General features: G+C 43.1%; 1 long non-coding RNA gene across 1 annotated transcript in view; it reads right to left on the bottom strand.

Moving 5' to 3' along the window:
• Positions 1-1,226: 1,226 nt before the first annotated feature.
• The window catches only part of LOC112469225, a 294,384-nt gene continuing 277,636 nt past the window's right edge, over positions 1,227-17,974 (bottom strand). The window contains exons 2-4 of the long non-coding RNA XR_003042548.1: positions 6,009-6,253; positions 1,409-1,498; positions 1,227-1,275 (exon numbers count right to left, since the gene is read on the bottom strand). This is a non-coding gene — a long non-coding RNA (uncharacterized LOC112469225). The remainder of the gene's footprint in view (positions 1,276-1,408; positions 1,499-6,008; positions 6,254-17,974) is intronic.

The raw sequence follows: 17,974 nt of genomic DNA, 5'->3' as shown, positions 1-17,974 counted from the left end.
TTTAACAGGCATCATCAAATGCCTGTTGACTAGAACTAGTACCAGAAGAACCCTTTGAAACTAATGGGCTGGAGAAGGTGGTGCCGAAAGGTACTCCCAGTTGCCTCTGTTTTGGCTACAGCTGACTTTTTTGCTAGGTGCCAAAGCTCCAAACCTGGGAGTCATCCCAGATTCTTCATTTCTCTTCAGAGTCCATGACAGACCCATCGGCAGATCCTAACAACCCCATTCTGAAGTGTCTTCTCAATCTGATCACTTTCACCAGCTCAAAATCTAACTCTGGTCCAAGATGACATTTCTTATCTTTTAATTGGTCTCTCTGCTTCGCCTCTTGTCACCGCCTCCCCCAAAGCTTATTCTGTACACCATGGACAGAATGATCCTTATAACAAAGTAAAACACACCAACAAAAGAACCCCAAACAGACCACAACTCTCTTCTGCTCAGTCCCTCCCGCTACAGTTTTCTTTTATTCATAGGACACAATTTAAACTTTCTATGTCCTGACCTACGGGCTCGACAGGCCACAGATTTCTATGTCCTGACCTACGGGCTCGACAGGCCACACCTTATGTCCAACACCCCTGGCCACCTTTCCACCTTATGTCCAACATCTCCATTGCAGCCTCACAGCCTTGAGCTATTCCTTGAGTTGCCCCAAACCATCCTGATCTCTGGCCACTGAGCTCGCTGCTCTTCATACCTAGAATACGACTCCCTCAATACTCACCTGGCCCACTCTTTCTTGTCATGTGGGGCCTTCTCTAACCACCTATCTAAAGCAGCATGCCCCTCTCCCATCTCAGGCCACCTGGATTCGATTTCCTTTATACCACTTATTGCCATCAGTAATTGTCTTGTTTCTTTGTTTAATAATGCATGCATTGTCTGTCTACACAAGTACCATTCTTGAGAGCAGAAAAAGGGATTTCTTCACTGTGATGGCCACACTATCTTACATGTAATCAATGACGATATCAACAGAATCATAACCATAGTACTCTCATAGTGCTCGAAATTCCTTTCTCCAACACATATATTTTTTTTCCATCTGGGCAAAAGATGATGAGTAAGAGTGCCATGGAGATAATCAGTGAACTGAGAGCTTGTGATTTTTTTACTTACTGAGACAGGATTCAAATATGTTGTTTTTAAATCTTGAAATCAAATCCGTGTCAGCCTATTTTTACACGAGTCCCCCAGGTTACTCGTTGAGGGAAAAATTACCTTTACGAGGCATGTTCTTTCTTCAAATTCCTGAATCACTGGAAATGCCTACGAGGTGGAAAAAAGGGCGAAGTCAACAGGTCAATACTTATTGAGTGGTGAATCTTCAGATTTACATAGCAATGCGAAAAGTTCCACCGTTCGTAGTCTCAGGGGGTGGGTACTAACACCATAAACTCACACGCAGTAGAGAGAAGTCCACAGAGGCATGAGTGGGGAGACAGCTCTGCAGTCGGAGCAGACTGGAGATTCAGGATACGTGATGGTAGTTCTAAATTCAGTGAGTAAAACAAACAGGGTATAGAATCAAAATCACCCTTCAGGTTTTCTAAAAGGGACTGTAAATCATAGAATGCATATTTTTCTCATATAATCCTGTTACAATAACATTTATGATTAAATAAAAATATGTAATAAATGGGGACTGAAGGATAGAAAAATGTGTATCCTTAAAAGGTAGACTCACAGAATCATGGGCAGTGAGATGCTTAGGCTGTGAAGGGCAGGTGCTCACTGAGACAGACAGACTTCCTGTTTCCTATGTTACGCTCTTCTCAGGGCAGACCTGACCCACTTTTGATGGAATCATGGGCTGAATCTAGCACATTATTCAAATTGTTCTCATTCTATCTGCTTTGCCCCTGAACTCATAGAGCCAAATCTTGCTATTTGGTGCACACATTAAATACACGATGCACCCATGAACTAGAGGCCTTGGGTTTTGAGTGAGAAAGCTCTGGATTCAAGTCTGTGCTCTCACACCAACTCTTTGAGGTAGACACCAACCAGCTCTGCCCCAAACCCTTCCCTTTGTCCTCCTGGACACGCCTTCTCTGGGCCTTTCCCAATTGGATGGTCACGTGACTGAGCTTAGGCTGATGAAATATGAATGGTAGAGATATTGGCCACTTCCAGGCCTGGCACACAACCTTCATGTTTTGGTCCCCATTCACTTTCCCTCTTTCAGTTTGATGCCGAAGATTGGGGGTACCTTGCACATTATATGTTGAATATGGTGGAGCCAGGGGTTGAAGGAGCCAAGTTACTTAATCACCACTTAGAGGACAGCCACCTGCCACTCAGGAACCCCAAATTGGACTTATGCAACTGAGAAATTAATGTGTCTCGATTGAAGTTACTGAGATTTAGGCATTTATATGCTATAGCAACTAGCATTGCTTAAACTAACACCCTATTTGTGTGACTCTGTGCAAGCGACTTAATCCTTCTGTCTTGGATTCAGCATCCGTCAGGGTCCCTCCCAAAGAAGCCAGCCTGTACACTCAAAAGAGGAAATCGAGGCAGTTCAGTGACAAGACTATTTACAAAGGTTCAGGCAGAGCTAAGAGATATTCACAAGGGATGGTGAAGCATCTCAGAGCTAGCGATTGCAGAGAGCTGTTATCACTCTGAGCCTGGGATTGAGGGCAAGGAAAGAAAGCATTTCGTGGGGTCTGGAGGGATGTTAGAACTGTAGGAAAGAGTCGCCTGGAGGGAGCTGTAACTTTCTGTGGAAGGTTGCAGCCAATCTAAGTTCTGGCAGGAAAGGATTTGGAGCAATAAAAAGCCAGATGTCATTCTTTTACCTTCCAATCTTCTTTTTCTGCTGATGGCTGCTATTGACTAAACCCAACTGGAAGCCAGAAGGCAAGGGGCTCATTGATGTAGTCCATAAATGTCAGTTTTCTAGAGTATACACCAGGTGTGGAGAGTGGAGGAAAGATCTGGAGGGGCAGATGAAGAATTTCAAGCACAGTTTCCTTATCTACAAATTGGGAATAGTAACAATCTACCTTATAGAGGCTATACTGGCATTAAGGGATATATGTAATAAACTCCAAATAAAATGCAGCTCTTATTTCTCTTGGCCATCTGCTACTGAACCATTGTCCACTGTTTCTTTAAAAAATATTTTTTTCACTGATTTTTTTTTTTTTTTTTTTTTATCGTTGTTGTTTGGTTTGTTTTAACTCTCCAGAAATGTTGACACGCTCCCTAATGCCAGGAGATTTCCAGCATGTTTAACTATGGTGTTTCCTGGATATTGGCATCTTTACATCTTTAGAACCTATTTTTGGTTATAGGTGGGGCTTGAGAAAATATCCAGTTTCAGGGGCTTTGGAAGATTTTTCCTTCTCAGTTTCAGGGTCACATTGCCAGGAACGCTTCTGCTCCCCGGTCCACATCTAAAGTACTCTGCCTGGGTTTCATTGCATCACGTTTCATATCTGCTTCTGGGTTTATTGGATAGAGTGACCTTTTCATAAATGGGAGAGGAGCAAGTCTTTCCAAATAAGCAATGGGAGATTAGCATCTTCGTGAAGCAAGCTTGGTGCAGTGAAGGGAATTCGGCAGTCTTGGGTTTTAATCCCTCCTCTGCTTCTTACTTGCAGTATGACCTTGAGAAATTCCTTTCTTTTCTCTGATTCTTATTTTTCTCATTTGCAGAATGGGGTTCATTGCACCTGTTTCACTGGTTAGATGTTGGGAGATAATGAAATAGGTATGCACAGAGGTCCAGATACTTTGCTCAGCACATAGCAGGCACTCGGCAATTCTTATGGAAAAAAGTCATCTTTAAGGTCCAGCGAGAATCCTTAACTTCTGATTATACGGGAGCTAAACAAAATGGACCTGATAAGCAAGGTGCTCTGGGCTCACAAATATTCAGAGGGTCCTCCCAGGCTAAAAGTGTACTCTTTATTCTTATTGACATATTTTTGTTTTAAGGTTACTAAATTTTTTTCCCTAGGATATATGGAGTCCACAGATATTCAGCCTACCTCAAGATTACTCAGTAGTGAGATAGGTGAAAAAAACCATTAAAATATTACAAAATGATATAAAAATCATATTAAAACACACTGTGGGGTGATTATCATTTTCTATTTTTATATTCTTCCATCGTGACATATGACGTGAGCTTTTTCCTGAGTATTTCTGGAATAACTTGTCATTTGGTAAGCCTAAGGTCCAGAATCACTTAGCTTAGAGCAGAACAGAACTGAGTCCAAACTCCAGCCCTGCCTCTTCCTTTGGGAAAGTCACTTAACAAGCCACTTGTGCCTATAAAATGAGCATCATGATGCTGCTTATCTCAGGGTTAGTTCGAAGATTAAAAAAACAATATAAATAAAGCCCAGAGCAGCTCATAAGGAAGAGCGCTCAATAGTGGTGGCAATTATTGTTGGAAAGGGACAATTATCATTATCATTTTAAATCTAGAAAAAAGGCTTATAAAATCCATTGCTTTTACTTTATGTCTAAGAAAACTGAGCCTCAGGAAGGAGAAACATAACTCAACAAAGACCACTCCATTAGTTCAAAGAACCCGGGTTTCCTGACATCCACTGTGTTTTCCTGGCCACAGCACCACCGTCATGGAAAAGTGCCAGCAAGAGACAAACAGCAGAAAGCAAGCCATCAGGAGATGCAGGACAGTCTTCTGACTTAGATACCATCTACAGAGCACTGCAAATTTGAGCAAGTCTCCTGACTGCCACCAATACTTCTACTCACCACGACCCACTGGGCTTCACAATAGTCTGAGGATTCTGTGGTCATTTGAATCATCAAGTGTATACATTTTGGGTGATGTAGTTCAAGAACAAATTTGGGGGAAAAAAAAGTGTTTTTCACTCTCCCTTCCTTGTCCTTCCACGAAGCAGATCTAGAGTACATCCTTGAATCAAGGATTGCAGCTAGGCCCATTATTACTGGGTAGACCTAAGTTCCTAATATTTATTACAAATAATGACTCTAGTGTCGATTTTATTAGTGAATTAGAAAATAAATACGTTCTTTTAAAAATGAAGTATCTGTGTTAGGGAGAATGATTATGGCTCATTTTTTTTTTTGTGGACTCTGGCAGGAAATGGAGGGAGGCCGTGACCTTGATTTAGAGGTCACAAGACAAATGAGTTGTCTTGAAGAAAAACTACCACCACCACCACCATGAACATCACCTCCATGACGAAGTCAGACTCTAGGAGAAGGTAAAAGGGAAGAAAACTCAAATATTTATTGAATATCTACTATGTGCCACACATTTTACCATACTTTAGAGAAAATTATTACTTGATTATGTTTATTTTCCTCTGAAAGCTCTGTGAGGGTATGATGCTGTGTGTCTTACCCTCACCAGTAATTGATACAGTGCCTAAAACATCATTAAATGTTTGTTGAATGAATACATGTGCTAGGAGCTCCATGTAAATGAGTTTTTTACATCATTATAATCACCTTATGAATTGGAAATCATTGTCCTCACTTTGTAAATGAGAACACCAAAGATTTAGAGAAGTTAAATAATGCGTACATTGTCAATGGCAGATCTGAAGTTCCAACCGAGGCACCATGATTCCTGAGTCCCTGTTGTTCTCTCTAGAACATGCTAACAGGTTCTTTATGGATCACATATCTGCCTGGGTTTTATGCTATAGAATCGTGGGTGTTTTCTCTTTCTGATTATGATTTCCTGAAGATTGAGGAGAAATGGCTCTACCACTGACAACCACAAGGCAGAGTGGGTTGACACAGAAAGAACTCCATGGCCTGATTCTTTACTGTCCGTGGCCAGAATGGTAGAGTGAGAGGACAGAACACAGCATGAGGACGAGGAGGGCTGGTTCCACCTTTTCCTCGACTACTTTCTTGACTGGCCAATAGGTGTATTAGTTATCTATCACGTGTGATAGACCATCCCCAAACCTAGTAGCTTAAAAAAATGAGCATCTGTTATCTCTCAGGTTTTGTGAATTGGAAGTTACAGAGCAGCTTACCTGGCCGGTTCTGGCTCGAGGTTTCTCATGAAGCTGCCACCAAGATGTCCACCGGGGATGCAGTCATCTGAAAGCTTGACAGGGCCGGAGGATGCATTTTCAAAACTGGATCACTCACATGGCTGTTGAAAACGGCCTCATTGCTTGCTGGCTGTTAGCAGGAGGCCTGTTTCTCAATGTGTGGACTGCTCCATAGGCTGCTTGAGTGTCCTCACAATATGTCAGCTGGCTCCCCGCAGAGCGATCTAAGAAAAAGAGAAGACACTGTTTTTATTTATTTTTTTTATTTTTTTTTATTGAGTCTCAGAAGGCACACACTTTCACTTTTGCCACAGTCTATGCATTAAAATCCAGCCTACATTTAGGCTTCACTGTTTGAAAGGAAGAGTATCATAAAATTGGTGGACGTATTTTAAAACTACCACAATGGGTTAGGCAGACCATGTTTTGTATCTGCCACTCAGATATTATATTTCCATTCCTCACAAATAGTGTTAAAACAGGAGGGGCTTGGGAATCAGACAGACCAGTATTTGAAGCTGGATATATGTTCAGTGTCTCTAAGCTTTGTTTTTCAACCATAAAACAAAGATTATATCAAACCAACGTCACAACTTAGCTGGGCGGATTACAGGTAATAGAAATAAAGTTATTAGTACAATGCCTGGCATCCACTGTTTAAGCAATGGGCTCATTTCTGTTTCATTATAAGGTAATGCTTCCTCCTCTCACTCCTCATATACTTCTGACTCAGGATACTGATGTCACACACATGTGTGTGCATGTGCGCTTGCGCATACACACACACACACACACACACACACACACACACACACACACACACACACACACACACACACACACACACACACACACACACACACACAGGATGATTTCTGAGTCCATCAGTTTCCACCACACCATCCTTCCAGCTTCTGCATGGGAGTCATCTTTACTTCTGCACTATAGAATATAGTTATTTGTCACAAAAATTAGATTTCAGAATTGGGACAGTATTTGGAAAAGAACTTAAACGTTCTTCAGGCTTGCCCCAATTCTAATACTTATTTGCTGTCCTTGAGTGTTTTCAATAGGATAGACACTGGATTAAATGTAGACTCTTACACTTGTCATCCTGACGACCTTGGAGCTCCCTTTCCTCATGGTAATTAGCTCTCTCTTAGGTATGTTGTGAGGTTTAAGTCAGATAATGTGTGTGAATTTCTCAATAAAATTTCTCTCATTGTATTTATAGTTAATTTCAGTTCCTTTAAGGTCTAAAATATTTTAAATACCATCTGGAAAACATATGTTGAGGGAGGCTGGGCAGTGTACTACCTTTTCTTAAGAACCAGAAAATGTGCTTGGCCATTTACATAGATTATTTTATTTATTCCTCACAAAACATAGAGTCAGGTCCATGTTATCATTTCCATTTGGAAGATAAAGAACTAAAAGGTTAACAGGTTGACCTAAGCCTCACAGCTGGTACATATAGGTACCTAGACTTGACCCTCGGAAGTTGTTTGAGATGATGCTCTGCTTTACTGACTACATTTGGACAATGGCAGTGCAGGCTCATGGGTGACAGGTTGTTTTGTGACTTGCATGACTGTGTATTTGAGTATATAGTACAACTAAGAATTAATAATCCACTGGATGAAGCTTGGTGTTTAATTTAGTTTAGTGCAATACTAATTTCTGGGGATACTACAGGTCAGGCACTGGGCTAGATCCTGGGGTACAGAGAAGTAAGGGTGTTTTATGAGAATATTGAGGTAGAGGAGAGGCATAAAGCCCATTATAATGTTCCATTTTGTCTGCAGATAATGACAGAAAGCCAGCCCTAGTGAGCTAGATGATGGATGCAAAGCCAGATGGTGTTATTTAGGCCCCCACTGTAGTAAACACCAAAGACTGGCAGCCTAGGTGCTTTGACATTGATGAATTCCTGATGAAACTGTGTTGGGTGATTGTAGAGTCTGTTGGCCTGAAATCAAAATATCACAGTGGAACATTTCCTTGGTTCTGCTGTGACATTTACCACCACGGTTTGTCTTTATTGTTGGTATTAACATAAATTATTTATCATAATGCACATTCTCCTTCCGACCCCTTTTTCCTGTCTGACATGTGGAATCTCTTGCTATTAAATTGAGGGGCAGGTGGAGACATTAGTCCTTCTAACATCACTGGTCCTTTTGAACTAAGAGCTTTTTCGGTGGGGGCAGGCAGACTGGAAAATGCCATTTTAAATTGGATAAAGACTGTTTTCCTTGCTCAGTACACATTGTTCCAGCTGTCACTGGAATTGCTCTTCCTTTAGGATCGGGCCTCAACTTCAACAATGATGGTGTGATGTAGAGATGCAGGTAGGTATGTTAAATCTAAAGCAGGTAGAGGCAACACTTGAGATGACAGAAACAGCTCGTCGCAACCCCAGATCTGTTCTCCCTTTCTGCCTTAGAAACATAACCTCATGTTTTATGGGGTAGAAGGCTACCCAGCTAAAATATTATATTTATTAGTCTTCCATGGCCCTAAGTTATAGGCAATAAGAATTAGCAGGAGTGAATGTGAAATTCTGGGGAAGGCTGATTAGAGGAAACTGAATTAGCCAGAAGTCTCCCTCCCATCCTACTCCATTTCCTTTTTCCTTCTTCTTGCCTGCAACATGGATATGATGGAGGCACTCCAGTAGCCATCTTGGACTGAGATGACCTTGGAATGGAAACTGAAAGCTACATGGTAAGCAGAATAAAGGAGCTTGGATCCCTGATGACTATTATGCCACCATATTGAGCTCAGACTTCCTACTTTGGGAAGATATTTAAATCACTGAGTTATTTAAATCACTGGAATTATTTGCTTGTTTGTTTATGTTTTCTGTTATATAGAGCTGAAAAATGTGGGAGTGATTAGATGGCAGCGAGGGTTGGAGATGGCGAAGGATTGGAGAGAGAAGAATCAAAGAAGACAGCCAGGTTCTTGGCTTGCGTGACCATGTGGGTGGCAGTCCCATTCATTGACAAAGGACACACAAGAGAAAAAGCAAGATTGTAGGAAGAGGGAGTATGTTTGGTCTCGGACATGTTAAGTCAGAAAGTGGAAGAGTCTCACAGGTGGATGAATGTAGGTGTTGGGTGCTATGAAATGATGTTAAGGAAGGAGCTACAGATTTGGCAATAAATAGCAGGTACGTGGTATGTAAAGCTACTGGAGAGCATTAGCGTGCCCAGGGAGACCTAGATGATACTGAGAAGTAACACAGAGAAGCTGAGTGAGCTTCTGATGGGACAACTGAGGGTGGTCCACAGATACAAAAACATACAATTATGATTCCGGCAGGGTGTGATAAATCACCATGGATCCAGTTTATTACTCTTCCTCCCGGGTAGTCATATTTTGATAAGGTGCCAACTAAATAGAAATTTTAAAGTAATTAGTTTCTCTTTCTAATGAATCTAAGGCGGATACTGCTGCCATGCAGAGGTTCTAATTGGTGTGAGATGACCAGTGTCGCTGTGGTAAGTTGATATAACTTCAGCTACATCAGAGCCTTGTGATGTCTCAAAGTATGTGTCCTAATAACAGGCAAACGAGTGATTTCCCATAGGGTTGTAAAACATGGAAAGAGATGAATGGCTTCCCCGTTACGCTTTTAAGAAATCACCAAGTGGCGGACAGAGCATGGATGTAAAAATCCATCAAGACTCGGCCAGTGTGTTAGCTCTAACAGTTTCTATCTGTGTGCGCTGCCTTGATGTCTCAGCTATGTTTCCTCGTAGGAATGTTGAGACATCTGAGGCGACATATTTAAAGCACTGGAACTGTACCCAGCATGTAGGAGCCCCGTAATTCGTCTCCTCATTTAGTTATCAGGATACCGAAACCCCTGGAAACTGGGGCTCATTTTATAGTTGCCTCCAGTTTGAAGGCTCTATTCTCATGGGGGTTAAACAAGAGAACTTTAATAAAAATTGTATTTAAAAGACTAAAACGTGGCAGTGCTCACAACTCCACAGATGACACTGACATTGTATTTATGCAAAGAGCCGCTCCTGGAATTGGCCAGTGCGCTGCCTCTGTAACTGTTCAGTAGCGCCGTTTGGAGCCACCACTTAGGACGTCTTCTCAATAATAATGCCTGTTACCTTTTGAAGGAAGAAGAGCCATCGCTGTGTTTCGTCTTTTGTTGTCCTTCGTTGAGGCGGGACTCCCCAAGGTCTCACGCTCCCTCCCTCTACCACGCCCACGGTGCTCGGTCCTTCCTCGTGTGTGCCTTCCCTCTTCTGTACTGTCTCCTCCCCCGATGTGGCTTGCTGGCGAACCTCTCCCCATCCATGAAGACTCAGCTCAAACGTTACCTCCCCTGGTTGCCTCTTCCCCGTTCGCTTCGGGCGGTCTCGGGGGTTCCCTCTGCTGTGCTGCCGTGATGGCTTAGCCTGACCTTGGCCATTGCCCTTGGGGTAAAGCCCAAACTCATTCTGCTATTCTAGGAGGCACAGTACAAAGATCACCTCTTCAGTGGCATCTCTAACTGCTTCTCTCTCATGATATACCCAGAATCAACACATTCTATTCACGGGGGTTTAGCTTTGGGGCTTACTTTGAGCCAGAGAACGCCTTGCCATGAATTGGGGCTTATTCCCGGGGTGCGGGGAGGATGTGTGATCCCGCTTATGGATATGTTATGAACACCCTTTCATAGGCCTGTCACATGCTTCATGTTTTAAAACCTCTGGACTCATGGTACCAACTAGTCACACGTGGCTATTTAAATTAAATCATTTAAGTTTCAATAATTTGAAAGGGGGTCAAAAATACAATTGCCAGTTATAAAGAAATTACATTAAGTTAAAAATTGAGTTTTTCAGTAGTACTAGCTTACATTTCAAGTGCTCAGTAGTCACAGGTGGCTAGTGGCTTCTATATCATGCTGGACAGCACAGACAAAGAACATCTCCTTCACTGCAGACAGCCCTGTTGGATGGTGCTGTTGAAGACTTTTTTAAATGTTGGGGAGATAAAGTACCTTAGAGTGCTGTTACTCAGTTTACTGTCCCAAGACTTGCAACAGCAACGTCATCTGGTTGCTTGTTACAAATGCAGAATCTCAGACATACTAAGTCAGAGCTACTGAGTCAGAATCTGCATAGTAACAAGATTCCAAATGACCTGTGTGCACATGCAAGGCTGAAACTCGCTGCCTTGAAGATCACCGGTTTCAGCCACCTCACTTTGATGTTCTCAAGATTTTCTCCTGCACACCAGAAGGTTGGGGCGGGGGCTTAAAAACTGTGGATATCTGGCTCTCCCTGCCTGAGTTTCTGATGTATTTGTTCTGGAATGTGGTCTTGGTGCTGGGAGTTTTAAAAGCTCCGCAGACAGGGTTGAGAAGCACTGCTTCAGGAACAAGGTAGGAAGGAAAGCGATGGATATAGATCTCCAGATAGAGGCTCACTGATTTTCCTGACTCCAAGTCCAGTGCTCATTCTTCTGTAGCGTGTAGCTTCATCCTCACTGGAAAGAATTCTAGAAGGCCAGCTCTGGAATGATCAAGTTTTTTCGTTATTGTTTTCTTGTGGTTTTTTTTTCCCCTTTCTCCTCTTGAAACAATCACCTTGACATCCCCAAGTGCAGGTAATACAGAGACTGCATTGTAATTGCTTGTTAATATCAAATCGATGGTTGATGGATTTGCCATCTGCAGAGGGCTTGCCTTTAATGGCCGATGCCTGGTGTGCGGGGCTTGCAACTCTCCCGGTGGAGATCAATATTCTATTATGGAAGCAGCTGGCTGGCAGGTACCACGGGGCCTCACCTCTTGCCTTAAGGCACAGTGGCTCTGTGAAGAACTCAGGTCAGATTCGTGAGGGCTGTGGCTGAGGGAGCCACCAGAGTCCCAGCCCTCCACCACAGTGGGTCCACAGGCCGGAGCTACTGCCCTGCATGTGAAGAGGGCCTGCAGGCCAGCTCCCAGTCATGTCCGGTCGGCCTCATCCTCCACTGCGACCAGCCTCAAACTTGCCTACAAGAGACTTCTGGGAGACGAAAAGGAAAAGGAAAAAAGAGAGTTCACAGACACTACCCATTTCCTCTGCCTACCTACTCTCTGTCTCTGTCTCTGTCTCTGTCTCTGCTTCCGTCTCTGTATCTCTCTCTCTGTCTCTGTCTGTCTGTGTCTCTCTCTCTGAATTTCTCTCACTCCAGGTGAACTGGAGTGGAGGGCAGACTAGCAGCAATAGCGATAATGATAATAACCCCCAATTATTTTCTGAGCTCTCTCGATGCGTCAGGAAGCATGCCAAGTCTTTTCTTCATTTCTCATTTCATTCTCACGACAACACAGTACACTGCGGCTTGATTTTACACGTGAGCAAGTTCAGGATCAGAGAGGTTATGCGACTTGTTCGAAATCACACCTTGCAATACATGTGTGGGGTTCTTGAGGTAGCCACGTGGGGGAGAAAATGACTGAGAGGTCAGCACAGCAAGAGTATGCACATTTCACTGTCACGTTCCCTATTAGATTTTTGAAAACTGGGGTATAATTTACAAGTATACATTGCATCAATCTTAAAGATATCATTTGATGAGTTTTGTTTTGCATATATGTACACCTGTGCAACCACACTTCAGTCAAGAATATAGAGCATTTCCAAGATTCCAGAAGTTTCTTTAATGTTCCTTCCTTGTCAGTCCCATCAGGAGATAACTAATGTTATAATTTCTATTACCATATATTAGTTTGCCTAGTCTTGAACTTCATATAGATTGAATCACAGAGTATATATGCTTTGTGTCTGGTTTCTTTTTTTTGATTGATTGATTGATTGATCGATTGATTTAATTAAAAAAAATTTTTTAGGCAAGGCAACCCTCATAGACTTCATAGATTGTAAAGATCTTGTCAGCTTGCAAACCCTTATTTCTTTTATTTTTATTTTTTATGCCTACAGCACCTGGTCTTCCCAGGTGGTTCCTTGATTTATTTTTGAGATTCCCCCATGTCGTAGCAGACATCAGTATTTGTTCCCTTTTATTGCTGTACACTATTTCATGGCTATATCACAGTTTGTTTTCCATTCTCCCGTTGAGCTTTTGGGTTGCTTTCCCATTAGACTGTAAATTCCCATAGGGTAGCATAAATTTTTTCTGATATCGTGTTTACTCTAACCCAAACTACAAATCTTCATCATTTACTGCACCCAGCCGCTAGCACAGTATCTCATATAAGGGAGGGCTTAAAAAATGTTTGTAGGTGGATGGACTTACTGAGTGAGAGTCTAGAGACTTAATAAAGTATCTGAAACTAAAGCTTATGAGCTTTCTACAAGTAGCTCCTTAAAAAACTGTTAGTCTGTTTGGGCTGCTATAATAGGATACCATAGACTGGGTGGCTTATAAACAGCAGACATTTGTCTCTCATAGTACTGGAGGCTGAGAAGTCCAAGATCAAGGTGTGGGCAGATTTGGTGTCTGGTGAGGGACCACTTCACAGATGGCTGTCTTCTTGCTGTGTCCTTACAGTGGCTTATAAACAGCAGACATTTGTCTCTCATAGTACTGGAGGCTGAGAAGTCCAAGATCAAGGTGTGGGCAGATTCGGTGTCGGGTGAGGGACCACTTCCTGGTTCACAGACAGCTGTCTTCTTGGTGTGTCCTTACATGGAGCTCTCCCATGGGTGCGGGAGCTCTCTGGGGCCTCTTTTATAGGGGCACTAATCCCATTCGTAAGGGCCCCATCCTCATGATCTAATCACCTCCCAGAAGCCCTACCTCCTACCATCATCACGTTGGGGATTAGATTTTAATGTATGAATTTCGGGGAGCACAAACATGCAGTCAACAGCAGAGATCACCCTTTTTCAAATCTACTCCCAAGGCAAGCTAGGAGACGGACCTCAGTCACTGGCATTCGTGCCATGGGCATCCAGGGACCCCTAATGGAATCCAGGGACACGTTTTCATTGAGCTCTGTGTACTAGGATGAGCAGGGAGATTTCTCTGTTTTCTCATCTGGAAAATGAAGATAATATCAACAGCTCTGCTCCGAACCACAGATGTTGGTAGAAGAGTGATCGGTAAAGTACATTGCTTCCTAAATCACAGTGGACCTTTACTGTTCTTTAATCTGATATACCAAATCCTCGATCTGCCATCAAAGCCACATTTCTTCATCAAAGCACTTTCTTTGACATACTCAGTAAACGCGCTGCAATCGCATTGGTTTGGGGACCGCTGCCTAGAAGTAGTGCTTAGAGTGACACATGCTGGCCGTTACGTTAAAGAATGTCAAGCTCCTCAGGAAGCAGTTACTCTGTGTGTCTTCCATTCACCTCTCTGGACAAGTTATTCCCCAGGAGACTGACCTGTGTGGCCTAAATGAATGGGTCCCATGTCTCTGGAGTGTAGGGGCTCACTCAGGGGCGAGCACGAGCGGAAGGTTGGAGGGAAGTGAGAGAGTGGAGGGGCATGATTTTTCCTCTGGCTCCCTCCCTGCAGGCTCATCTTGACCAAAGCCCTCAGCTTCTGTCTCCACTCATCTCTCTTTGACTCCAGGTTCCAATAAACATCTATGACCTTGCTCTTCTGACCTTGGGGTGTTAAGTAACTAACCCGGGGAATTGCAATATTTCTTAGGGTTTCTTGATACCCTGGTTCATATTTTTATACATAGTGTCTTTTTAAAGCTCTCTTCAAATTATCCTAATTTGAATGTGTCCTCTGTGCCCACTGGGACTCTTGACTGATTCATTAACCTGTACAATTTTACAAAGCCTTGTGTTTCTGAAACATACCTGATGATGATTTCCTTCCCTTTATTTTTCTTGTTTATTACCTACAGGAACCCTGTTGAATTATTCGAGAATTCTGGAGAATTCTCTTGTTTCTATCCACCAAATCTAGTGCTTGCTTCCAAACCCAATTTTCACAGAATGCTTGAAATCTGCAAAAATAAGACCACTATTCTATTATCCTAAAAAGTAGAATAGAAGCTGATCATCGACCCACTATAAACCTGCATTTAGAGATGGCCCGCTTGGGTCAGGGATGGAGTTCCACAAAGTATCTGTCCTGAATGGGTTGGAATTCAGAAACTTGGCTTCGGGATTATAACCTTGGCGAGCCAGGAGGAGCCCGGCTCTTTCCGCAGTGGGGTGCTACCATTTCAGTCATTTAAAGTGGTCAAAACTCACATGTGATGAACCATAGAGTTGAACGTCAAGGGCTGGCGTAGTCAGCCCAATCCTTTTAGGTAATGACCAAATCACCTTCACTACTTAATTCAGTTTTTTTTTTTCCTGGGGGGAGGAGGGTTTGATTGAAATGATAAAACCAGATATCTTAAGAAAGGAATCTTACCAATCAAATATTGTTTTTGATAAAGCTCTTGTCACCGATGGATAAGTGTATCCTGGCTTTTTAGGGGAAGAGGGCTTTTAAAATATTTAATTGTGTTAACACAAGCCATTTTGCCTTCTTCCCCTTTCTCCTATATCTCTGTTTGTAACGTTGCAGCTTTGACCTTCAAAATATATTTTTTTTCTGTCTCCTTTCTCTTCCCATTGCCAGTGGCCTAGGTTGGGACCCTATCATCTCTCATTCCGATCAGTGCAACCTTTTAATTAATCTCTCAGGAGCCAGTGTCTCCCTCCTCTAATGCATTCTCCCTAATATCACCAAGTATCCTTCTAAATCATAGGATCAATCGTGACACACATCTTTTCAAACACTGGTATTCTAGAGCTTATAACAATTACCTATATTCCTCGGCGTGACCTTTGAGACCTCTTTCTCTGCGTTGCTGCTGCCCTACAAACAATTCCAGCCCTCTTCAGTCCTCAGAAAGGTGGTCACATCCTTATTCTGTGACATCCTCAATTTAGCATAGTGGACAGAACATAACCAGCAGTAGGATAAGAAACATTAACCCACATACACCCAGCTAGTGTGCTGCTTGTGGCCATGCAGGGGGCAAATGCTGACCCATCTGCCTAATACTACTAATAAAATGTTCTCAGTTATTCTGCAGTTAAAGCAGATGTGACTCAAGGCTGGATCTACTCATGGGAAAACAGATGCAAACAGATATCTAATCGTGTGAGGACATATCCACACTATATCATTATTTTGTGGAAATATTTTGTGGAAAGTATTATTCTCCCATTTAATTGATGAGAAAACTGATGTGAAGCAAGGGAAAACAGTCTGTGATTTTGTAGCCATCGGCTTCTAAGTCCCTCAAACGAACTGAGGTTTTCACAGGATGGAGACGAAGGGATGAGGGAGGCAGAGAATAGTACCTTTGTTTCTACTCCCCGCTTCCCTTAGGTCTGTGGCTGGGTTTCCATTCCATCTGGCTAGTGGTCATTTGCATGTCAGTTTTCTAACTTGTGGATTGCTGGTCAAGCTGAAGAACTGTTTAGCTATGTGTGTGCTGGGTTGCCAGGTAGAGGAGAGATGAACTCTACCCAGATGCTTACTTTTCAACTTTGTACACGAGCGCAGATGTTTGTGGAATGTAGAAGGGAAATTCTTCATTAAGATACCCATGCTAGCTCGAAATATCCAGTTCGGAACTGACATTTGAAATCACCTGAAGTTCAGAAAATTCAGATAAGGCTGGTTTAAGGAGGTGGGGACATCAAAGATAACATACTTTTCTCCCAGGCAAAGCAAAGAAAACATTTTCTTTACAACTTCCTGCTAATGCATGCTCCTTCACTGACTACATGTTGAATGCCTAATGTATACCGGACTGAGCGATGGGGCACAGAGATTAAAAAAAAAAAAAAGGCCTTTCGCATCTCTGAGGAACTTACTGATTGTCTCATGGGAAAGGCACAAACAAATTATTGTCATGCAGTGTGATTGGGACTACAGCTGGTGGGCATATGCGATTCTCTGCGGTACAGAGGAAGCAGAAAGGAGGGCAAATGAGTAGTCTTTCTGGGGTGTCTACCCGGTAGCGAATACTGTGCTCCTTTCATTCTTGCTTAATCTTCACTGCAGTGCCCTGATTCTCAGAGAGGTACGATGTCCCCCTGATTCTCAGAGAGGTAAAGCTATCTTCCCCGAGTCACACAGCTGGGAACAAAAGCTCTCTTATTAAAGTTGCATTTGTCTGGTTCAGAAGCCTTGGTTCTTTTTGCCCAGCCTTGCCAGAGGGTCTGGGACTGGCCTTGTTCACATGTCGACCGTGTACGGAAGGCTAAGATGGGATTTGCCAGCCTGTGAGGGGTGACAGGCGTTCCAGGCAGAGCAGGTCTAGGCCGTGAGAAGCTGAAGAAGCCAAGAAGCATGGAGTCATTCTTTGTGGCCAGAGAATAGAGTCAGTCCATTGGAGGTGGACATGAAGATAGGGCTGTCAGTTCAGTTCAAGCCAAGGTTCAGGCGGAAATATACATAAGGGTGATGAGTGCCCTGTCGGAGACTTTGCTGTGGCTTCTACCAGCCAGCCCTCAGAATATAACCCACCCAGAGCCAGTTGAAAGCAGCCTGGGCCATAATGAGCCAAAAACTTCTAGAGTGAGAACGCCTCTTTTGTTGGCGCCAAGGAGGAGAACAAGTCAGGAATGAGGAACCAGGAAGCTGCTGGGAGATTTTGCCACCTGGACCGTTTCCTGGAATACTACAGTCAAATAAAGCAAACTCTGATAACTTTTTCAGATGTGTGTATGTGTGTGTGTGTGTGTGTGTGTGTGTGTGTGTGTGTGTGCATGTGTATACTTTTGAAGGCAGCTTATTCAAGCAAGTGTGTGTGTGTGTGTGTGTGCGTGCGTGTGTATACTTTTGAAGGCAGCTTATTCAAGCGCATCAGATTCAAGATTTCTGCAAGAAATGCCTTCAGTTTGGCGACACCGTCCTTGCGGATGGTGGCTGCCTTCTGTGTCGGAGGTGGCTGCAGCTAATGCACCTGTCCAGGTGGCTGCAGCTAATGCACCTGTACGTGGCTGCCG

This window comes from Pteropus alecto, unplaced genomic scaffold (genome assembly GCF_000325575.1).
Source record: "Pteropus alecto unplaced genomic scaffold, ASM32557v1 scaffold238, whole genome shotgun sequence".
Lineage (NCBI taxonomy): Eukaryota > Metazoa > Chordata > Mammalia > Chiroptera > Pteropodidae > Pteropus > Pteropus alecto.
This window is presented reverse-complemented; position numbering and strand designations above follow the sequence as displayed.